Consider the following 26547-nt stretch of genomic DNA (forward strand, 5'->3'; position numbering starts at 1 on the left):
CTTTCAAAACCTTGATTGCAGCCATCAACTGCATGTGACTTTTGCAGTCAGTCAGTCCTTCTAACTCCTCTTCCACAAGTATCCCAGATACTTCGGGTGTGATATAGACTGCTCATAGAAGATGTCCCTCCACCGTCCCTTATTTTCGTCTTTTGACCAGTAGTTCTATTTGTTATTTGATACTCAATGTGAAAAGAAGCTCCACTGATGAGTGTTAAGAGATTCACTGACATATGAGTACTGTGATTAATCAGTAGGAGTCCTTTATTTTTATGTGTGTTTAATAGAGTAATAATAGTAAATTTTCTTCCAGGACCTATAACTTTTAAAGTTGCAGGTTCATGGCACTATTAATGGTGCCCAGTATAAATCCCATCTTGTGAAATGGGCTCTCTTTATAAAGAATTTAATTTTCTAAAAAGATCCATTTTTAATTGTATCAATCAAGACATGTAATTTAATGTACATGTTTCTTCAAAGGTAAATTCAGATATCATGTGTTCATTTACCTTAATGTTTTCAAAAAATCCTAGGTGTGGTCATCCCTGGACTATTTTTAAAAAATCAATTATTCTACATGTCTACAGTAGAATGTAATTAAATTATAAAGTTAAGTTTTTTTTTCCCTCAGACTTTATATGAATGCTGTTTGACTTCTGAAATTATCATACTGAAAGGTGAACATTTTTAAACTGTGCAGTTACTAGAGGGTCTGTGAATTTTGCTGTTATATTAAAAATAAGATTTGAAAATGTAGTTCAGTGTTTCTTACTGAAATTTAGTTTTGGTCTCCATGAAATCAAAAGAGGTTATCAACAAAGCATTGATCTGGAATTGTGTAAAAAGTGATCATTTACAATAACTTGTCTAGGAATGCTGGTCATTATATGTTCCCTTATTCTACTCTGTTGCAAAATTATATTGCCAAATAAATTTCAGATGTTATGTATAGTATACATTCATTTTGACAACTTAGTTTCAGTACTTGTCATATTTCTTTTCTGGAGCTGATTGTTTAAAAATGCAGCTATCTACACATTGAAGTAGAAAAGCTAAAGAAATCACATTTCAATATGAAATTTTATACTGTTTAGCCACAAATTAAAGTTATATTTAATTACTGTAGACATAATATGGAACTTAAAATGAAAATAGTTTCATTATGTTTTGTGAATCTACAGTTAATATCAGGAGAAAATAATAGGTAAGACACTTGCTACAGGGCAAACCAAGGGTCATCATCACAAGAGGAATCATTTACTTTATTAAGTTTTTATTAATAAAAAAAGTGGTATCCCTGATTTGTAAGGGTTTATAAGTCAATCTATAATGTAACATTGGAATCCCATCTTCAGAATTTTTATAATTCTTTATTCATTTGCATTTCAATCACAGCGACATACACATATTAACCCAAATCTCCATATACGTAGAAATACACTTATATTCATCCATATATAAATATATATATTCACACACATACTCACACACATAGACATACACACTTTTACACACATACACATACACTTTCATAAAACACATACATGCACACACCCTTATTACCATCTAGAGATTTGAATTGAGTTTGCTTTCTTTGATTGGTCAAGAATTAAAAGATAGGGTAAAAGAAATATGAGAACAACAAATAGTAGCAGGGAAAATCTCATACACAGTCAAGAGTATGAACAGAAAAAAATGTATTTTTATGAAAGGTGAGGCAAACCAGAACATATAGAAAAACATACATAGAAAAGGCACTCTGAAATAGTAGACTGGGGCTCTGGTTACATAAGTCCGTACTATTCTGGAGTACATGTGCTTGTAAGGTCTTTGGTGGCCTGGAATGGGATCTACCTGCCCTAATTTATTTAGGTAAACTTTGACTTATTACAGGAAGCTGTCAGGCCCAAATTTGAGTAAACATGTTCAGGTCTGGCTTTGAGTTTATAAAACGAGCTGGACTGTTCAGCAGTCAGGAGGAAAAAAAAAAGGGCCCATTGGAGGGACAGAAAGCATGCCACAGCTTTGTCTTAGATATCCAGGCTATTGTCTCAGCACTGGAAGGTGAATATTTGTCTATGGCCTCTATTTCTATTTTTTCAGGGATCTAATGCCTTGTCCTTCATACTTAGCATGCACCACACACACACAAACACAAGCACAAGTACACACATGCATACAGGCATGGCATAGCTCTACACTTTGTCCCACACCAGGCATGGAAAGCCTACCTGAATTTTGTTGCTAATCCTTTGTTTCCCAATTTCAAGAGCATTTCTTCCTCCTATTGATTTTTAGAGAAGAGATAAGAAATAAATCAACTTTATCTATGACTCTCAGATTTCTATGGCTTTGATAAGGTCAAAAAAAGGTTAATGTTCATTTATTAGGACAAATAAGTCCAATATCCTCAAAGTTTTCTCATAAAACATCATTGATTTTGAAACACTGTGTGCTCTGATCCCTCAAGGGTAATTATGACTTTAAGTCTCATATGACAAGCAGTGTTTTACAACATGTTTATGAGGTTGAGACAGTTCCAAGCTCCTCCCCCTTGCATTATGACTGGCCGAAGCATCCCACCATATAAAATAGTGTCCAAAGAATCAGCTTCTGACTCAAATCTTTTATATGTAAATGGTTTGTTGTAAATAAAATCATCTACCTCAAAACCAGAGTCATAAAACAGGCCTATGGTTTTTATAAAACATTTTCCCATTAAATTCTGGGGGAAAAAAAGCCCACCCCTCTCAATAAACCTGGAGCAATGAGGTCCAAAAACAAACAATCTTGCTTTTCTTCACTCTGAGATTATCTGAATATACAGTGTGTAGATCTAATGAATACAGAGGGTATTAACCATCCCTCTTCCTACTTTTTACTACAACACTGATTCTCAGACTTTGCCTGATACAATGTATTTTCCTGTTCTTTCAAATACTAAGACATGGGATTTGGGTACAGCAAATTCTAAGAGTAATATAAGTCTGCTCTTATAATTTTGAAAGCCCCCCCCCCATGTTCTATGGTAGATTCAAGACACTGTCACTTTTTCATTATTCTGGAATTGTCTGATATTTTTTATGAAGTTTCATACTTTGCAGTTTACTTCATTTTTATTTTTTAAAAAAGCAAGCATTATAAATTTTATAAAGGACCTGTGTTACTTTTCCTTTTCTTCTATCTTTACTAAGGTATGAATATACATAAAATTTGTATAAATGTTTTATATATAACTTAATGTTCTTAGGGGTCTTCATATTATAAAATGATTGCCACAAGAAAATACCTATAGCACCTCATTGTTTCTTTAAGCATCTTTTATGTGTAATTAGACAGTTAAGTCCAATTATTCTCAATAATAAAGTTCTATCCTTTAAAACTACAGTTACTTTAGAGTATACTCACCCCACATAACTAAACAAATGGTCAATTTCTCTTAATTTTTCTAACTCTTAGTGTTAGGTAATCACCTTTTAGTTCTGTGCTTCAGTGATTGTGGTCTTGAAGATTGCACTTAAAATTGAGACCACGAATCTTTACTTCTCTGCATTATGCTTCTTTATCGGGTCATCTGATAATGGACATTTTGTTGTTTCAATATCTTGACCATTGTGAATAATGTTTTCCTAAGTATAGATTTGTAGATGATTCTCCCATATACTAATTTAATTCCCTTTGGACATTGTTCCAGAAATGAGATTTCTAGATCTTACTTAAGTTCTTTTTATACTTTTTCTGGTGACATCATACTGTTTTGCTCAGTTTACCATACATGAGCAATATATAAATCTACTTTTCTTGATGCCGTCAGCATTTGGTATCATTTTAATATAAAAGATGTTCTATCCGATATGCCATGACATCTCATTGTGATTATAATTTGATTTTTCTAGAGAATCAATTGATGCTGATGTCGCATTCCTGATCTGTTGGCAAATTTCATTATTTATTTCTTGATGAATGCCTATGCACTTTCTTACCATCTGCAAATAACTTTCCCAGGTTTATTTTTTAATTTCTTTGTTTATTTGTTCATTTCTTTATATGTTTTATGTGTCATCAAATTGCTTAGAAGATATAGACAGAATTATACAAATTGCTCCTCAGATATGCGCCTTACAAATATTTCTTTTATTAAACTTTTCACCCTGGTTTTTGTTTTGCTCTTATGCAGAACACTTATCACTTATACATGGATATTTTTGTTTTTCAGATCTATGTATAAAGTCAATAAGGACATAGCCTAAAGTTACCATGGTTTACTATACATAGATAGGTGTAAATGTTTTCACTCAGGAAAATAAGAATATATTATTTTTCTTCCTCAAGGAGGGATGGAACAGTTTACAAGATATATCCCATGTTAGTTAACAAAGTGTTAACACATTCAGAGTAGGGAGTGGTTCTTACCTCACTCAAAGCCCTCCTGGAAAACAATTTATTCTCATCTTTGTCTTTTTTTTTTTCTTCACATTCTAACTTTCTTGTTATATAGAGGTTTGGAGCTTCTCCAAATTCTGTTTTATGTAATGTCTAATACTTTATCTAGTAAAATTTTATTAAAATATCAAAGCATTAAAGCAAAATGAATTGTCAGAGATTACTTGCCACTCTGCGTTGGTTCATTGACTCTAATAAACTGAGGTGTAAATATAACTCAAACTACACAGTTGGGTTAAGGGAATATCACTATGGGGAAGGTAACCTTTAGCTATAAGTATGAGATTACCAACAATCAGCATTCATATTGAAAATAAATAGCATTGTGAGACTAGATATCAATTCTTGAAGACTCTGTGGTAATTCAGAAGGGCTCAGTCTCTTGAACTGAAAAAATGAGTTTTAGAGATTTTTGGAATGAATATGCTTTCTGTCTACTGAGGTCTAAATTTAGCTGCAGCAGGAGTTCAAGCACAACAAAGAAAAATGTATAAGTAGTGTCTTTATCAGAACTAAGTTAACGTAAGAGTTATGATAGTATCTGGAAGGCTGAGCATAGGGTCAAGCTCTGAAGGCAAAAGCAGACTGAGCTCTGTGAATTTGACGCTAGTTGGGTTTACATACTGAGTTCTAAATCATACAAGTTTAGGGAGAGAACCTGTTCAAAAATGTAGCTAGAGTATCATCTGTGTTTATATGCCTTTATGCACAGAAGTGTATGTGCTTGTGGTCTTCCTAAGCCTAGAAAATAGTGTCCAGTGTCATATTTAGTTATTGTTCATTGTTTGAACAATGGTCTCTCTCAATAGCTAGTGATGAGCTGACAGCCAGTAATCACAAGACAAGCTCCTGTTCCGCACCACAGTTGTCCAGTACCAGGCTTATAGGCACATAGACCGGCTTGACTTTCTATGTGGGTGGTGGGTCCTGTGCCTTAGATCCTCACAATTGCACAGTAGGCACTTCCCAAATGTATCCATTTCCCACATCACTCGAATACTTTTCTTTCTTGATTGTGTAAGGTTGGTCCCTCCAATTGCTTTAAGTAGACTTCCAATGGAAAAGTGAACAGAGATATAGTTTTGCACTTTTTTGCTCCAGAGCATTCCTTGTCAACTAGAACTGTGTTTCTGCCTGTCCAGGACCATGAGTGTCTCACAGAGTATATCACAGTGCACAGGTCTTCACCATGCAAGGTGAAGAATAAAACTTGGATCCTATCTTTGTAGTCACAGGGCCAAAACTTTCAGGGTTCTCTCTCTCTCTCTCTCTCTCTCTCTCTCTCTCTCTCTCTCTCTCTCTCTCTCTCTCTCTCTCTCTCTCTCTCTCTCATATATTCTGCCTGCATATACGCCTTCACACCAGAAGAGGGCACCAGATATCAGTATAGATAGTTATGAGTGACCAGGTGGTTGCTGAGAATTGAACTCAAGCCCTTTGGAAGAGCAGCCAGTGTTCTTAATCACTCAGCTATATCCCAGCCTGAGTTTATTCTTCTTACAAATTTAAGCACCGTGCACCTTGGAAAAAGGTTTTCATATGATAGTTATCACAACAAAGCTTTACATAAAACTAAGCAGAAACTCCCCAGGAAGGTAGCAAAGTATTGTGATCTTTTCACTAAGTCTGATCTCTGTTGCCTGAAAAACAGAGCTCAGGGCTGTGTCCTGGAAGAAGGATCTATGATAAACATAAGGATAGATTCTATTTGTGGAGGATGCAAAGAATTTTGGGCCTTGTTCAGAAAGAATAAACTTACTCATTGAGAGACAAAGTTCATGGTTAGGGCCTAAAAATGCTCAGGATATTGTGAGTATTCAGGTGAAGTTTGTCTCCTAATAAACTAGCAAAGGGTACCCAGGTGGTCTATCACTTACTTTCATGCATTTCAGGTGAACAGGCAGCATTCCTTTCCCTCCATCAAAGAAAATAGGCTCATGTGATTGACAATCTTGGTTTTTCCAAGTTTACTTCAAGATGTGCTTCCTACATCTCTCAGACTAATAGTAAAATTAAAATACAGTTGGCCTTACTATTAGAACCCACACTAGAACAAACCATGTGTAGCTAACGAATCCGTTAGATAAAAACGCTAAGTGTGAAATAGTTTACCCTTTATTCGATATGTCATTCTTTGGCTCCTTTCTTTTTAACAGGGTTTGTTGCTTCTATCGTTCCTTCTTCCTTTTCTTCTCACTTCCCTTCCTTTCATTATTCTTTTCCATTGATAATTACGTATGAAAATAACACTCCTGTGTCAAATTATGGACTTCAAACTATTTATTCTCTATAACTCCCCAATCACAACAGTTTTATTTAGGAGAGGATCTTTAAAAAAGTAAAAAATGATGCCTATAATGAAGTTAGTTGACAGATTTCTGTAGAGATTTTGGACACTTTTGATTGCAAGAAATATAAGATGATAAAAAAAATTCTCACGATATGGTCAAACACAATGAAGATAGTATTTTTTACCAAGACAACCCCAATATTGTTTAACTCTAAAATGTAAGAGAATGATGTCAAGCTATTAAATAGAAGCTGACTGATGATGGGCCACACACATTGTGGCAAATTTTTATAGAGACAATTGACACTTGCGATATGTGCAGTCCAACTCTAAATGAAATTCTGACTTCTGAAAGTTCTGTGGCTGACACTGAATTCCAACATGAAGTCTATAGAGATGAGGAAACTGTTTATCAACTTTGTCATATTTAGTTTGGGAGGTGAAGAGGTGAGGAATTGCAGCTGCCAAAAATGACAAGTGACAAGTTATCTTTTTTTTAATCTCAAGTGTGTATGTGGGTAGTTGCACTGTCAGTAACATGATTTCTCATGTCATTCCCGTAAAACTGAGATTTTATTCACCACCATGTGGATTCACTTGGACTTGAAATGAGTCAGAGTTATGCTCAACCATTATTTTCCCCTATCACTGCCATTGAATGAGAACATTGCTGGTGTTGAGAATATTTAAGTTTATGAAGACAATAAAATACAAAATTCTGATTTTATTTTTAAATATTACTTCTTTCATTTTTGAAGTTTTTAATATAATTATTTCCTTCTCACCTTTACTTCCTTTAAAGCCTCCCATATAACCCTCCTTTCTCTCTTCCAAGTTTCTCACCTCCCTTTTCCATTAATTTTCTTACATATGCATGCATCTAAATTTATGTATTTGTTTACATATAATAGTCTTAAATTCAACCTGTTAAGTCTTTATAATGTTATTTGAATGCATGTTCAGGGCTGACACTTTGGTTTTGGATACCCAGTTAGCATGCTCATCCCCAGAATCAAAGAAAAACTAAAATATGGGCAGTTTAATTTTGCTAAGGATGGTAAATACCTTAATTACTGCTTTTAATTTAATGAAAATTAAAGTGATATTTTGATCTCCTTCTTCCCATATTAGTACATTCCAATATAGGTGAACCTTTTGGAAGCTAGTTTGGAAAACGTTTAGGGCAGTTCCAGGACAGCAAGCTACAAAATATGGAGAAATACAGCAATAGCATTATAATTTAAAGTAGGATGAGCCTGGCTCAGGATCTATGGTGTTTTAGACTGATGTTTCTAAACCTACATTTTTTTCTATATTTTTCTTTTCATAATTCCAATCTTTTCATGACTCTCGTCCAGTATTATGTCAGTAGTAAGTAGTCATGGTTTGGCCATGAAAATGTTCTTTTGTTAACTAAGACACAGATTTCCATTTTGGGTTCATAGTTTATTTAAAAAAATATTTTAAAATGAATTTACAGGAACCATGGAGAAATTTTATTAGAGTTTAAGAGGTCTGGCAAAGTATTAATCTTGTCAGTTGCCTTAAGGAGGAAAATGGAAAAGAGGTAAAGAGAAAGCCTTGCCTGTTGCAATGCAATTTGACAAACAGACACAAAATAGAGTGGAAACAGGGCTACAGAGAAAGAGAGGGAAAAAATGTTGCAAAAACATTTCCAGGCTTTCTACTGTATCTTAACGATGAAAAAAATACATAGAAATATGGAAATTCAAGTTACCTATTCCTTAGGATGTCTAAACACACAGACAGTTTTGCTGGAAGTACCTATATAATTTGTTGCCTTAGAAGCTCCATAATTGTATCACCAATAAAGGGGTTTCTATGAAAGGTAAGTGTGTTATACCCCTAAAGGAATAATTATTTCACCCATATTGTTAGCATATTCAAGTGAATCAGATCCATCCAAAAAAAAAGTAATAAAGTGATAGACTCCTGACCAAGCTGCATTAACTCTTTTTCTTCCCCCCTTTATTTCCAGGCAGGGTTTCTCTGTGTAACAGCTCTAGCTATCCTGGAGCTAGCTCTTGGAGACCAGGCTGGTTTAGAGCTCACGGAGATCCGCCTTCCTCTGCCTCTAGAGTGCAAAGTAGAAAATGGATCTCAATGAGCAAAACCATGGTTTGTAGGTTTGCATTTATTCTTGATGTTTTCAGAAGACAAATTTAATTTTGAAGGTTGCCTTTATTCCTCAGTACATGCCCCTGACTCTGATGATGAAGTTTAATCAGCACACTCATCTGCCACATCATCTTATTCTAAATAACATGCAAAGTACATTTAAAAGTGAGCCTAATCTCATAGAGGCTTCAAGTTGGCAGCTTCTTGTCTGCATCTAACCATCACAACTGGTAAACTTTGTACACAGACAAGTATGAAACATCTACCTCATTCAGTATTGTCTCTACAAACTAGGAAAAGTTAAATTTTATTAGCTGTGTCATCAATTCACTTCATCTGAATGGTCAGAGATATATGCATTGTTTTCATTCTTTGGAATCTATAAATCTCATCCAGAAACCCTATCAAACTATGAAAAAAAAAGAGGTCATTCTCAATTGAAATATAATTGTGGCATTTCTATTATAAGCAGAGTGTAAATTTAAACTTTTTTTTTTACTTTATGATACACAGAGTCTCAAAATAGACAAAAACAACTTGCATGACACCTATTTGTCAGTTTTTAGGAGGGTCTTCTCCCTGGAAAGTCACCAGTAGGTTTTCAATTTTACTTCTTTTACTATCTGTGACAATGTCGCATTGACCATGAACGAAAGAAATCCAGAATGTACTAAAATTAATGTTCTCTTTACACTGCTGTCACAAATGAATGGGTTTTCAAACAGAAATTATACAAGGAAAATTGCTTTCCGAACAGAACCACATTCTGCAAGAAAAAATGTCATGGCACTATTTACTTGTCTGACCAATGCATAGGTGTCTTGGAAATAGAGTTTATTACAAAGAAGTGTGATGTGCCTTTGACAGATACTGCAGCAAGAATACTATTGAGAAATGTTGCTTGGTCAACACAAAGCAATTACTTGTCAGAGAGACCACTGAAGGAATGGCATTCCCTTCTAACGCTCTATTACAAAACTAACATTCAAAGCATTTGAGTCTTTAATACTGGCAATCATGTACAAATCATATTGTTAAATTATATTAATTGTGTATGTCAAACTCCACAGGTATCTCCTAATATGCATTTCTCAAATACTTTGACAGCATATTTATTTACTCATCTATAACATCTTGTAATCAGTTTTATTCAGAAGTGACAATTATTAGAGTTTCTCTTATCAGGGAGAATTTTCTAATTCACTCATCTTTTATGCTCAGTGATTAATCATATAAACCTGGTTTGGGCTCAGCTCCAAGTTGAAGGCTGAAGAGTTTTATAAAAGATCACCAGATGTGGAGAGCAAACTTCAAATAAAAGAATGATGCAGTGATTGTGAAAATGCCATGTTTGGAGTATTGAAAAACCTCATCCACAAGTTTATATGCAGGTGGCCCTCGATTTACAGTGTGTTATGCCTTACTCACCTCAATTTCAGCATGCCAAATATATCATAATCTGGAAATACCTTAAAACATCTAACTCATCTGAGGATAATAGATCATCATCATAGCAGGCTTTAATGTTTCTTTCCACATGTATTCAGTTGTTTGATATAACCTATGAATCTCTATCACCACCATGTACCACAGATAGCACCTTATTTTAATATACAGCCCTTGGAAATGATAAATATTGAACATCAAATTTCTAAGAAGAAGAGCTATCACTCTCACATCTTTTTAAATTTGAAATTCTTTAAGTTAAACCACCATAAGTTCTGCATCTTCTACAATTATTTATGGGACAATTTGACTAAATTCAAATCTCAAGAACATTTTTATTAGACTATTTTACCCTATATTTCTGTTCTTATTCCAATATTTAACAAGTGTTTAGTATGTTACAGCTTCTTGGCCAAAGACTGACAGTATTTTTTCTGTCTTTACAAACTACTGAGAAGAAACATTTTTGGTAAAGCTCTATGTTACCCAAAAAAAGAAACAAGATTTTGAGAAATAAAAAAAAAAAAAAACTTCTTAGGATTTCACAGTCCTAAAATGCCAAGCAGTCCTCATTCAATGTCTCTTTTCTATAACTCCTGATCAATGATCAGTTCCTTGCATTCAATTTCTTCACTTTATCAACAATGCTGCTTTAGTTTGCTTTAATCTCTCATCTGAATGTGATCCTTTAACCAATCACTGCCACCATTTCAATGAAAATATATTTTCTGTAAGAAAAGAAAACCAAAAAATTACAAAATCAAAAGCAAAATGAAAAGAAAATTCTAATCTCTAATACTCAATTAACCAACTCAGATTCTTGAATGATTTCTATGACTCATCATGGCATCCAAACTAATAAACTCACTTTGCGTTTCCTTATAATTTTTGGAGGAATAGCCTTATGAATGATACTGCACTAAAGCGATTGTGTGCCACACCTATTCGACCTTCATATCAGCATGCTCACTTTGTAGCCTTGATTTCTCTAAAAAGGCTGGGGATGTGGTGTGATCTTGAGGCATTCTTTTAGGACTTACCTAAACCCTAAAATTGGTATATTACAACCCATTACTTGTGAGTTTGTTCATACTTCTTCTCTTTAAACATAATTTGGTAGAAAAAAAATAGTCCCCACATCTAAAAAGTCAACTCTAGCTAATTGACTACTGTTTTTAATAGTATAGAGAATGGTAGACAGTACTAAGAGAGAGGAGGGGAAGGTCGGATGGAGAGGGGAAAGCAAACAACAAGAAAAAGAGAGAGCGAGAGAGAGATGGGCAGCATTCAGTGGAATAGTTATTCTTTTTCTTTTATTCAGTAAAAATGCTGCACATAAACACTTGAGGTTGTTTCAATACAAAACATGAATTTCTCAGGTCAAGTAGGGCTCTCAGAAAATTAATATAACATTTCCAAATATACTATATAGTCTTTTTATTTTCTTTTATATGTTTAGTTGTAAACTTATATTCTCAATTTTTCAATAATATATTGTATATATTATTAAATATAAGATGATAGATGTTATTTTTAGGTATCTGTAATTTAATGAATCTCAACATCATTCCAGTAATTGAAAGGGTTAATTAGTTAATCATTTTATCTTTCAAGTTGAATAGTTCCTGGACTATAATAAAATTTTTCTTTATAGGAGCCCTGAATATAGTAGGAAATGGAAACTCTAATGAACAAAAATAAGTACATACACACATACATGCATGAAAAAAGTTCCAAGGGTTAGACTGTTCTGTTAATTTTTAGAATGGGTAACTACTTAAGCCAGAATATGTGAAAATAAGGAAATTGGAAATTTGATGATTTATAGGAATTCGATTAATAAGCATGAATATATTTTATGACTAGTAAGCTATGGACACTGATGGAAGTGTAGAAGTATGTGCAATTGCCAGGAAAACAATTAATGGAGTCTGGGTACCAAAATAATAGATATACAATGCTAGAGCAGTATATTTGAGATCAGAGGAAAACACTATAAAATCTCCTAATTAATTCAAGTGTCACTTAGATGAATGATGCAAATGTCTTTTCATTTTCTGAGAATTCTTATTAGTAAAATACACAGAGGTAAGAGTAATGATTTCACAAAGAAATTAGGATGCTGTTTCATTAATCCAAGTGTGAGACCAATGAAATCTAAGTTAAAGGTTTATCAGTATTTTGGAGATAATTGCTGAGGCTCACAGAATATTAGGAAGTAATTGTAGGGATTTACTTTTTTATTGAGAACTTCATATTTGAATATTAAGTGCTTTGATTGAATTCATGCCATATTTTTCTCCTTTCCAGTTCCTTCTCTATCCCATACCCCTCTTCTCTACCAAATTAATTGTGCCCTCTCTTGCTTTCTGCCAGTCAGTCTTTTAACTAAGTCTACTTAGAACTGCCTATAGGTACATGGATATAGAATCATCTTCTGGAGCATGGGTAGCCTTTCAGGGTTATATCCCTGAAGCAAACATACTCTGCCTCTTTTAGCAATCATCAGTTGCTTTTTGCTATTTGTCTAGTTTTGTGATATTATGAGTCCATTGCTGGTTCATACTTATTTTTGATTGACTTAAACTTGTATAGCTCATGGTCACAGAGTCACAGTTATTGTTTATAATGGTCCTGCCACATCCAAAAGTAATGATTAATTGCAACTGTCCATTACTTTTGGCTCTAATATTCTTGCTTTCCTCACTTCTGCCATGATACTGGAGGGATTGGTATGATGTATAGGTTCCATTTAAAGAGGACTACTCTGGCTCTTATTCTTTGCATGAAGACAAGTTGTGGGTATTTAAATATTTGATTTCTACTGAAAAAAATAACATTTCTCTTAAAAGCATTGAGAGACAATATAATCTATGAATATGATGATTATAATGCAGTGACCAGTTTAATAATATGTTACAATTTAGGAGAATGAGTTCTTTCTTAAAGCCTAAGACTTAGTCAGTCATGAGATTTTTGTCTCATCTTACAGTGGCAGGAATGAGTTGTGTCTTGTAGAGAGGACTTAAACTTACTCAGAATGTAGTCGGTTACTCCCTGTCTTAGATACATTGTGTTGCTATGAAAAGGCAGCATGCTCACAGACAATTTATGGATGAAAAGTTTTATTTTGACTTACTGCCCCAGAGGCAGAGTCCATAAGGTGAGGGAAACATAGAAATAGGCAGGAAGAGGAAGAACTGCTAAAGCATAGTTCCAAACATATTCAGGAAGCAGAAAGAGGGAAGAGTAAAAGTGATGTGGCTATAAATGTGCAAAGCTCATGCCAAGTGACACACTTCCTCCAGCAAAGTTATGGCTCCTAAAGGATCCATAACCTCAAGTAACATCTCCAACTGGAAAAAAATTGCTGAAATGTCTGAGCATATGTGGAACATTATTCTTAAATTATCACCATCTAATCTCTAGCTCTCACATGCTAGTGACCAAACCATTATGCAAAAATGCATTTAGTACAACTTCTAAATTCTCCCTACCCATGAACAGTCTCAGCACTTTTCTAAAATCCAAAGTCCAAAGTCTTTTATGAGTTTAAGGACAATTTCTTAATTGTTAACTCGTGTGGGTGTGAACACAAATCACAGTCATTCTTCTAAAATGACACAGAATAAACTATTCTGTTACAAAAGAAGCAAGAACCAAAAAACAGCAGGACAAACACCAATTCTTGTAGCATCATGTCCAGCATCTTTATTTAATTTCAGTCTCTAGATGACTATGCTCCTTAAGCTATGCTGTCTGCAGCATGCATCTTTTGAACTACCTGTATACAGCTTACATTAGGAGATGCTTCATGGCTGTGGGATTTCTAATAACCATGGCTCTACACTGAATCCAGGCTTCACTTTTACAACTTCACATTTTGGGTTCTAATGGCTTTCCAAGGACTCCCCTGTGACCCTTACATGGCATCAGTGGTTCCCAGAAACTGCAGAAGAAAGTAAATGGTCACATTGGCTTTTCATATTTCATGTTTCCCAAGCCAATGCCATGTGCACAACACTAACAAATCCTACAGCCATTTTGAGAGGAACAATCACATCTACAAATCATATTTTCAGCAGGTTTGTATGCACCTATTTTCAAGAAGCAGAAAACTCGGATGATTTTCTTTCAGAATTTGAAAGTGTCCATCTGTTTTGTGTCTTGTCATGAAAATTCCATCCCCATTTTTTCAGGTTGGAGCAGGCAGTCTCTCCTTGAGGACAATCTTAGCTGCAGAGTGAAGTTCAGTAATCTCTCTTTGCAGTGCCATTTTATGATTCTTTTAATTTAATCTACTTGTTCCAATACTTCTTATTCTTTTATACTCTATTCCATCCTTTTTCCTGGAGGTGCTACTGCCCCATGGACATTGGTGGGGCTCTGTGGATACTCCTATTTAAACATATGTATCCCAAGATTCAACACTAGCCTTTACATAGGACTGAGAATATGTGGTATTTGCCTTTCTGGATCTGGGTATCTCACTCAGAATATTTTGAGCTTTTTTTTCATTAACCTTTAAGGTTTATACTTTTTTTCCTTTACTGTTGAATATATATATTAGGCACTCTGACCGGAGTTACATGAAAGCTCAAAGTAGTTTAAATTTGTATTTTGGTATTAGCTAAGAATAGTGAACATTTTTGAAGATATTTCTTAGTTATTTATTTTTCTTCTTTTGAGAATTTTCTCTTTTATTTCAGGCCCTAATTACTGAGTTATTTATTTTCTAAGTGTTTAGGTTTTTTTTTTTTTTTTTACTGACTTATTTTTTCCTAGGGGTTTAGGTTTCTTTTTTCTTTTTCTTCCATTTCTTGTTTACTTCATTTAATTTCTAGATACTAAACTTCTGTCATTTATTGATATATATATAGAGAGAGTACTTTTCAAAGCAAAGATTTTATTTTTACATGCATAAATGTTTCGTTGGCATGTTTGTATCTGTACCATATGTTTGCCCTGTGTTTACAGATACCAGAAGAGGACATCAGGTCCCCTGGTACTTGAGTTATGGTGTTGTCCATAGTGGAATATGACCTCCACTTCAACGAATCAAGATAATTTTTCACAGACATGGCCATAGGCCCATCTGATCTAGGCTTCCTCAACTAAACTCTTCAACTAAGGCTCCCTTCTAAGACTCTAGACTATTTCAAGTTGACAGCTGACCTTAACCTAGACAATTCTACTCCTAGTTAATTGGGCACATAATTCAATCACATTAGACAATTACTTTTCATTCATTCTCCTCCAAATCTCTTGCTGTTATCATATTTTAAGTATAGAACAACTTAAAAGATTCTCAGTCTTTCAAAAGTTTTAAGGGGAAAAATTCAACATCTCTTTAAAAGGTCATAGTTTCTTTACTGAGGTATTCTGAATAGAAAAAATCAGCTATACACTTCATTATTCTAGGACAATGGAACCAAATTCCACCTGCATCCAGATCAAAGCACTGCCAAATCAAGCACTCTAAATAACTCAGTGTTTAACATACAGAATTCAATGGGACACACTAGTATGGCTTCAGTATCTTCATCACTCTATGTCTGCCATTCTCAGAATAAGTTCTGGATACTTATCCAAAGCCAGTTTTATTACACACACACACCACTGTAATTGATAGTCATCCTACAGTTCTATGTAATAATAGTCCTTATCGCACTGGAGAACAATATAAGTTCTCCACTGTAATTGCACTTTCACCTTCACCAATAGCAATTTAGGCACCACCTACAAAATCTGCAACTTTGCCAAAAGGTGGTATGTACTATATGCTTTCCCACAGCGCTTTTATTCTTTCAATACTAGCACAACATGGGACACAGTTCTATATTCTTTTCCATGTCTAGCTAACAACTTGATGTGGAGCAGGAGCATTAGCATCCCCTTTGGACAAGGGCTTCTGTGTGCTGATCCTGAGGAACTACACCTACCAACACACACATACATGAACACATTGAATCACAGAAATGTTTACCTCGATAATGATATTCTCTCATTAATCACATACCCAGCATCCACTGTTCAGTGATGTTTCATTTAAGTGATGTTGATTTTTCATTAATTACAGATGATTCTACAGTTGTAGATGAGTGACAATAACATAATTTTTAAATATAATAAATTTGTTAATTATTAGATAATTACTGCATTGTATATTGATTGTATGAAATATAATCTCTATGATAATTTTTCTGAAATTCACCTCCCATTTCCAACTTCTCCCAAGCTTTTGAAGCATTTACATTCCACTGAAACTTTATATACAACCTTTGTTTTCTATATTTTTCTCGACATTTTTCTAGTTTAAAATTTTCAAGTCTCAGGAATTTCATGCATGAGTATACTTCAGTTATATTATTTCTTGTTCTCCAAATTCTGTTTACTCATGTGGAAATTCATTCACCCAACAGCTTTTGGTGTACCAGCCCTTAGGATGTGGTCTGAGGTGCTATGTGTGAATGGAGAAGCAGAGAGAAGAAGCGTGCTTGCTCTCTTGGAGGGTCAGAGCAGAAGAAAACTAGTTCAGTTCACATCTTCCTGGTGCAGAATGGTAGGACACAGCGGAATCCACCTTGTTGGGTATTCTGTGAGTCTGTTTTCTCTTTCAATCCCATTTCCTTCATATCCCCATAATAAAGACAATATGTAACTCTCACAATACATCTTGCTTTGTCCAGTACCCAATGTGTTTACAGAAAGATAGAGATGCCACCTTAAAAAATAGAAGACCATGGGTATCTAAATGTCTAAAAAGAAAGAGAAGCTACAAAAAAAAAAATCCATGGTACAAATATTCTCTGCAGGGTAAAATCTCACTACTTAGACATCTATATCTCTTTCCTTCTCAAAAAAGTTGTATTACTGATTCAACTAAAACTCAAAGCTGGCTTTGGCATTGGAGCATGGTTCTTTCCTTCTCTAAATCAAAACATGCTGTTAATGAAAATCCACAATTATTTTAATAATCTCAGTTATTTGCTAATTACATGTAGACTGGACATATGGCATGTGTTTCTTGCTTGATGTTGTTCATGTTGGTTGTAGCTCTATTTTTGTATGTTTTTACCTTTTCTTTCTCTTGAACAACACTTGATATTTGTTCTTATTTTATATAGTTTTGTATTCAATTTAAAATCCTTTTCTTTCTCCTAGACAATACTCAATATTTGTTCTAATTGTATATAGTTTTGTATTTAGGTTAGAATCATCTTATTTAGACATAAGGGGAAATAATAAACCAATTACTTTTGGGATTCTGGCCCTTAGGGTATGGTCTGAGGTGCTACCTGTGGACTGATAAGCAAAGAGAAAAGGCATGCACACTCTCTTGGGAGGTTGGAGCACAAGCAAGCTTATGCAGTTGTTAAGTTCTCCCCAGGGCAAAGAGGTGGGACACAATGGCTTCTACCTTCTTCATTCTTGAGTCTGTTTTCTTTATCAATCCTGTTTTCTTTGTAACCTCACAATAAAGACAACTTAAAACTCAACACTGCACTTTATACCCTCCTATCTTTTCCTGTCTCTCTAAAATTACCTTTTCTTCTATAATTTATAACTTTAAACATACATACACATATTCAAATATATATAATTAGCATCAAAGTCCCCATAGAACGTTAGGCTCCAAACATTCTCCCATTAAACTGTGATTGTATAGTCAGTGCCTTTTCAAGCTTAAAGATCTAAGCAATTTCACAATCCTTAAAAAAAAAAAAGAACATTAGGCACATTACAGCAACATTCCCCATTCTGTTTTTTTTTTCTTTTATTGAGAATAAGAAAAAAAAAGTTTCCACCTCCTCCCAGCCTCCCATTTCCCACCCCCACCCCCACTCTTCTCTCCCACCCCCCACTCCACTCCCCCTCCCTCTCTAATCCAAAGAGCAGTCATGGTTCCCTGCCCTGTGGAAAGTCCAAGGTCCTCCCCCCTCCGTCCATGTCTAGGAAGGTGAACGTCCAAACTGGCTAGGTTCCCACCAAGCCGGAGCATGAAGTAGGATCAGAACCCCTTGCCATTGACCTTGGCTTCTCATCAGTCCTCATTGTTCGCCATGATCAGAGAGTCCGGTCCCCAGTTAGTCCCTTGGGATGCTGAGGATAGGGAACCTGAAATGACCCTATCCCATAGCAATACTGACGAATATCTTTCATATCACCATAGAACCTTCATCTGGTGATGGATGGAGATAGAGACAGAGACCCACACTGGAGCACTGGACTGAGCTCCCAAGGTCCCAATGAGAAGCAGATGGAGGGAGAACAAGAGCAAGGATGTCAGGACCACGGGGGGTGCACACACCCACTGAGACAGTGGGGGCTGATCTATTGGGAGCTCACCAAGGCCAGCTGGACTGTGACTGAAAAAGCATGGGACATTCCCCATTCTGAACACCAGTATCTATCCTAATTTCACTCTGGTGCTGGGATAAGCCATTCTGACAAAAGGCTACTAGAGAAAGGAGGATTTTACTTCAAGTTATACCTTCAGGTCACAGTGCATCACGGTAATATTTGGGAGAGTCATTGAATCCCATATGTGGTGGTTTCCATGGAAACAACCCCCACAGGCTCAGAGAGAGTGGCACTATTTGAATGTGTCACCTTCTTGGAGTAAACGTGATCTTCTTGGAGGAAGTGTGTCACTTGTGACTGGCTTTGGGGTCTCAGATGCTCAAGCGTTGCTGAGTGTCTCACTCTCTCTAACTGCTGAGTACTAATATAGATGTAGAACACTCATCTGCCTACCCAGCATCATGTCTGCCTGTGTGCTGCCATGCTTCCCACCATTGACTAAACATCTGAGCTGTAAGCCAGTCCCAGTTAAATGCTGTCCTTTATACGAGTTGTGATGGTCATGGTATCTCTTTACAGGAATAGAAACCTAAACTAACACAGAAATTGGAGTCATGCAATGGCTTGATAGACCTTACCATACTTTTATTTGGAGGAATGTGGAGTTCTGGATTTTTGGGAGTAGAACAGTAGCTGACTGCTTTAAGGTGTAGGTGGAGACTATTCATTCATTTCCCAACTGCCCAGACCCAAAATAATCACACAGAAACTATATCAATTACAACTGTGTTCAGCCAAAAGTTTAGGCTTATCCTTGGCTAACTCTTATATCTTAAATTAATTCATTTTTATCAATATGTTTATCATTACAAGGCTATAGCCTACCAGTAAGATTTCAGGGCATCTGTTTCCTTCAACAGTTACTTGGTGTCTCTTCAACTCTACCTGCTACCTCTCTACATCTCTGTTCATATTTTCTGTCTGGCTATAATATGTTAAGCTATTAGCAAAAGCAGTTTCTTTATTAACCAATGATAATGAAACATAGTCACAAATTGTAGAGGGGAATCCCAAATCATTAAGGAGCAGCTAATTGGACATAATAGTAGGAATATGGAAGACAGTGAGTCTTGCATTTATTTGAGCTGTGGGGACCTGCCTAAAGATGTTTCAGAGATTATAATAATATTACTATGTAGCCTAGAAATTATTCTTGTAATATTTTGTCAAATAATATGGCTACTAGGAAAATCCTCCCTGAGGTTAATTTGAAGAATTATGGATTAACAGGTTTAGCAGCAGAAATTAAAAATAAATTACCATTGACTATGTTGTATAACTATTATTGGCTAATCTTATGCAAATTAATAATAAAGAAGATCAAGCTGAGCACAGAAAAATACAAAACTAAAAGGAGTTGGAGATCTGAAATAAGCGTGAAAAGGAATTAAAGAAAATCTTAGGGCCAGTCATGATAGTACATACTTTTAATCCGAGTACTCACTAGAAAGGAAGAGGCTGACAGACTATGAGTTCAAGTCTAGCCTTGTCTAATAGGAGAAAGTTCCAGGATACTCAGGTGTAGGCAATGAATGAAATAATAAAAGCAAAAAACAGAAAATTCTTAGAATGTAATTGAATAAGGAATTAATGATTCAGCCCCAGCAAGCAATAGAACTTAGCAATTTTATTCACATGGCTTTAGAGTCAAGAAAATAATAAAAAGTTTATGGAAACTCCCAGCAGGACTAAGGAAAGCTGCTGAAATCAGGCATGAGGCAGAGGTGTCCCTGCATGCAGGACTAGAAAGGTCATTGTATGAATCTATGATAGTTAAGGCAACATTGCCTTGTAGACCTCAAAATGTTGGAGATTATAGAGTCCTGGTATACCTCCTGAGAAGATCTACTAATAGGGAATAGAAGCAGTCCAAGAAAAAGAAATGTGTTGCAGTCAACAAAACTGAAAAGAGTTAGAGATCTGAACGACACGTTGATATCAGACATGGAAATGCATAGTTTGGAGTTTCCCAAGCTGGTTGTCAGTCTTGTTTTGGTCCAGTATTTCCTCATTATTCTCCTTTTCCCTCCTTTTGAAAAAAATATTGATTCTGTGCCACTGTATGTTGGAAGTATGTGGTTGTTTATTATTATTATTATTATTATAGAGATTTTCAGTGAAATGATTGGTTGGGTCTTGGAAGACACTTTGAACTTTGTCCTTTTAAACAAGGTTCAGACTCATAGACTATAGCAAATTTTGAAGTTAGATATGGCTTTATGAATTATGATATTGCTACAAGCATATGAGGTTCAGGGAGTGGAATGTGCTGGTTTGAATGAAAATGGCCCCCATAGGCTTTTAGGAGTGGCACTATAAAGAAATATGACTTAATTAAAGTACATTTGGTATTGTTGGAGGAAGCATGTCACTGAGAGTGGGCTTTGAGGCCTCAGATGATCAAACCAGGCCCAATCCATAAAGTGTTACACTCTTCTTATTGCTGTCTGGCAATCAAGATGTAGAATTCTCAGCTAACACTCCATCACCTTATCTGCTTGTATGCTACCATGCTTTCTACCATGACAATAATGGCCTAAAACTCTGAGCTATAAGATAGTCCCAATTAAATGCTTTCCTTTATAAGAGTTGTTATAGTCGTGGGGTCTCTTCACAGCAATAAAACTCATAACTAAGGCAAGAAATTTATGCAAAAACCATTTAAAAACATTGATTATTGCTCATTTCCTGGTTCACTCCCTGGTTCATGTTCAGCAAGCCTGCTTATACAGCTCTGGCAACCTGCCTGGTGATGATGATGCCAAAATTAGGTTGTGCCATCCATATCACTTAATCAAAATAATGTCACAAACATGGTCATTGGCCAATCTGACCTGAGCAATTCTTCAATGGAGACCCCCATATGTATCTATAAGCTATATCAGGTTTACAACAGAAACTAAGAAGACCATCCGGAAACAAGCCTAAATTATGTATAGGAAGATACTTAGGAAAACAATTTCAATAATAGAGACACAGAGAAAAAGGGGAACTAGAGAAAACATGACAGAATGTTTTATGGAATAGAATTATAGCACTTCTGTTCTCATTGATCCCCTCAGCCTTTATCAATTACCCTCTCTAGAAATCCTCTCATGCCCACCTACTCTCAGGTTGATAGTCTTTCTCTTTTTTAAACTAATTAAATTTATTTATAAAATGGCACTCCATCTTTTTTATTTTAGTACATCACTTATATATAAAATGTTTTACTCCTCCAATGATTTTTGCTCATGAGAAAATCAAGATAAGACTTCCAGTGTAGAAAAGAAATCCAAAACTAGAAAGTGACTATGATAATCAAAATAAAATGCTAGACTAGTGATATCTTAACAACAACAAAAAAAAAGATAGAAATTGAAGTTGCAATGGTTGGATAAATAGTATATATATATATACATATACATGTACACACATATATATACATACATATATACATATATATATCCAAATATATGTATCTGAAAATAAGGGTTATTAATTATTCAGAAAGCTTATGGAAAGTAAAAATGTATAAGTGATTGTTATGTTTGAACAAATGTGAAAGAGTAATAGAGAAATTGATATTTCAGAAATTGATAATAGAAAAACTGATGAAGAATGATTAATGATACTTCAAGGAAAGGTCAGAGAATGTTCCCCAGTTATTGTGGAATCAGGCAATCATCAGTTAATGAAAAGCCATAAATACTAAGAGAGGTGGTAAGGAAGAAATTGAAAAAAACATTTATTACTTGTGGAGCTGAAAGAAATAGAAAGAAGCAATGGAAATTTAATAAATTTCTAGAAAGAGAAACTATTTAATTTGAAAATGAGCAGTGGTTGCTGGTTGACATACTGTCACCTGCAGCAGTGTAAGCAGGAAACCAAGGAAGAATATTCTGAGGAGATTGAGGGAAAACAAATTGCCTTTGGGAACTTCAATATATGCAAAGTATTGTAAGATAAATACTTGTTATAAAAATATGAAAGTTTACGTTTATGGTCAATTTTGAAATTAAATAATTCAGTCAAATAAAAATAATTACAAATGTGAAATTTGATATAAAACTAGAGCAGTTTATATGTAATAAATGTAACATCAGGCTAACTCAAGAAATAACATCAAATCACACTGATAATAAAAATATTTCATGAGAATGTGAGGAATGTGTAACCACATCTAGAGAACAATGGAAAAGAAGCTTCAGAATTGTGACAGAATAAAATTATTAGGATTTATAGGGAAAAGAGTAAGAGCCTTTAAACATTTTTAAATTTAACTTCTCCATTGATTCTTTGGAGTTTCTCATCATGCACCCCAATTCCACTCATCTTCTGAGCCTTCCTCGTCCTCCCTTAACACCTGCAGCACCCCCTACAAAACTAAACAAAATAAAACAAAGCAAGCAACCAACCAACCAAACAGAAACTAAAGGAACTCCTCCCCCTCAAAATAATACCTCTACACTTCTTCTTTCCTGACTCTTCAATACCTTTTCATTCGTCCTGGTAGCATTAGGTACCTCCATGTGTCATATAATATATTTTTTTTGTCCTATAAACTTTACTAGCAAATGTTCTTTGCAAGGAGTCACTCCTATGACTCAAGGTCTCTGGTTTCTGGTACATCATCATCTTTGGATCCTCACTGGCACTCCTATGGAATACCCATTGATTGAATCTTGAATATCCTGTGGGTGTTGTTCCTCTCAGTACCAGCCACTTCAGGAGCTCCAGAAGGCCCTAGGTAGGGTAGATGTAAGGGTGGGGCAACCCAAGGCACAGCTGTGGGCCTGGGTGATAGCTGAGATGATCAGTCTGAACCACAGGGGCAAACCATCTCAGACAAGGGAGCAGAGTCAGCTCTTCTACACTCATACGCTCAGGGTCCCATTGGTTCACCCTCACTTGTGGTGGGAGGGGGCATCTTTCCAGCATGCAGAGGCCAGCTCTCCTGTGAGGTTTAGGACCAGATCTTTTACTACATGTCCAGTGAGAGGCAGGGCCAGCTTAACCTAGGCCAGAGAAGGACGGGACAGCTCAGCAAGGTCCTCTGATTTCATCTCCTATCGTTACTAAGGGCTTTTGAGGTCCCATGGACCACAGGCAGCAACACAGCCCCCAGCTGCAGCTGGACCATGACCCTGACACCACTCTTGGCAACAGCTGGGGTCTAGATGACATGCTGGCTGTGACTGAAAGCACTGTACACTCAGATAGTCATGGTGATGGTGGCAGCAAGGCACCAGGACACCACCAAGGACTCAGGTTGTGACCCCAACCCTGGGTGTCTGTCTATTTGACGTTTGGTGGCAAAAATGGTCTCAGCACAGTCTCAGCCACAGCAGGCTCATGGTCCTTGGCAGCGGGCTGATCTGAATATCACCAATACTCCAGGTGGCAGCACAGATTCATGACTTATTTCAAGCTATTAATAATCAGATTAGGTTAAGATTGTTTAATTTTCCTGAAAAGAAAATAAAGAGGAGCATAAATAAAACAGACCACATCTTTAAAAACTAAAGACAGAAAAGAGGAAGGTAGAGCTCATGGTATTTCATTACAAACATATTCACTAAAATAAAATTTTAAATGAACTTTACATGTTGGATATCATAATAGATATTATTCTAATAACTTCCCATTGGTATCAACCCAGTTTCAAACAGACAGTACAATGTATGGGGTTTTAAGAGAATTCTAAAAAGAAATGTGTCTATAAGGTAAGTCATAAAATTCTACCCAGCCCTACCACAGTACAGAGAAAATGAAACAACATGGTGTAGTCTGCTGTTGTGTTATTATTGTGACAAGCATAACCTGCAGAAACAAGCATCTGCCTCTGGACCATGTTAATGCTAGCAGCGAGGAACGTGGTCAGGCTTCTTTAAGTTCATTTCATTGTGACTGAGATAAAGAAAGTAATAGAGGCATCAGCTGATATGCTACTACCTAGTTTGAAAGTGAAGAAGGATGTGGAAATCAAAAGATGTGTTACATCATTGTGTTAAATGTAACAGTTTTGATTAGATTTCTACAATAGTTAATTTCATCTTGTCAGAAAATGATGTATGGATATTTAAATAAGGTTGGCACTGCATATTGCACCATAATAGTAAAAGAATTTTACAGAGCCCATTAAGTACAGCTGCAATTAAAATCTATGGTTCGGAAACTGCAGTATAACTGATAACATCATGTCTTCTGCAGTGCTAATAAGAATTAACAAATGAAGATATCTGAATGAAGTTTCAATAAATCTCAGAGTAATTGCTAATACTAAAGGTCTGATGAACTAGATGTGCAATATTAAGTCTCTTTAAAAAAACATTAGAGGAGTTGGAGAGATGGCTCAGAGGTTAAGATAATGTGTAGTTCTTGAAGAGGACTACATTAGATTCCCAGTACCCACATGGTAGCTTCACTTGCAGGGGATCCAATGACCTCTTCTGGCCTCTAAATCATTGCCTACCTGTGGTTCACAGACATGTATACAGGAAAAAAAATCATACAAAAATAATAAAATAAAATAAATTTAAATTTAGATATGTCCACTTTATTTTATGTGTGAATACTTCAATGCAGGTGTGTTTGTCTATCATTTATGTGATAGTCAGAGGTCAGAAGATGGCTTTAGATACGCTAGAACTAACGATACAGATGGTATTATGATACAAATCATATGTGAGTAATTGGTTTCAAACCCAGGCCTTTTACCTTTTTTATTGATTTTTATTGAGCTCTACATTTTTTCTCAGCTCCCCTCCCTGCCTCTCCCCTCCCCTTTAACCCTCTCCCAATTTACTCAGAAGATGTTGTCTTCTACTTCCCATGTAGATTAGATCTATGTATGTCTCTCTTAGGGTCCTCATTGTGGTCTAGGTTTTCTGTACTTGTGATTTGTGGGCTGCTTTTCTTTGTTTCATGTTTTAAAACCACTTATGAGTGAGTACATGTAATAACTGTCTTTCTGTGACTGGGTTATCTCACTCAAAATAATGTTTTCTAGTTCCATCCATTTGCCTGAAAAATTTAAGTTGTCATTATTTTCCACAGAAACAAGGGCTATTAACATTTGAACTATCTCTCCAGCTACCTAACATTAAGCATCTTTGGTTAACTTCTAAATTTCTTCAAATTATTTTCAATCCAATAAAATGCTTCCAAGATTGTCACTTCTGTTAACTATGGTCTCTCTCTTAGTCTTGTGACTGGGTGAGCTAACATAAGAAATGTTCATGTGATGGTATATAGAACTTGTTCTTTAATGAAAAATAAATCTCTTCATAAGCAGAGATCACTATTTATAGTATCAAAGCAATTAAATGAAACAAAATCATAATGTCGACAAGCTTAAGTACACTTTATTAATATTGTAGAACCATTTTACCTGTCCGTAATTCCATAAAAGAAGCCAGGTAATTGAAAACTACATCAGAAATCCCTTAAAAGTATTGGGACAAACAAATGTTTTCAGTTATGTTCTTCTGTTGTGTATGCAAAGTGAAATTGCTATTGCTGTCGTTAGAGTCGCTGTTTAAAACTTTCTACCATTGAACCAATGACATCTATTTATTTTCCTTGACTCTTGACTGAACACAGTATACTGAAAAGAATTTAGATTTCTGTCATTGACCATTACTGTGTAATTGTTTTAAATATAATTTTTTTATTGAAAAAAAAAGATTTCCGCCTCCTCCCCGCCTCCCATTTCCCTCCCCGTCTCCCTTTTCCCCTTTCCTCCCTCTCCTCTCCCCCTCCCCCCACTCCTCTCCCCCTCCCTCTCCATTCTGAGGGGCAGTCAGGGTTCCCTGCCCTGTGGAAAGTCCAAAGTCCTCCCCGCTCCATCTTGGTCTAGGAAGGTGGACATCCAAACTGGCTAG

Source organism: Alexandromys fortis, unplaced genomic scaffold (assembly GCF_014885135.2).
Source record: "Alexandromys fortis isolate MF-2015 unplaced genomic scaffold, M_Fortis_MF-2015_v1.1 scaffold_0, whole genome shotgun sequence".
NCBI classification, from domain to species: Eukaryota; Metazoa; Chordata; class Mammalia; order Rodentia; family Cricetidae; genus Alexandromys; species Alexandromys fortis.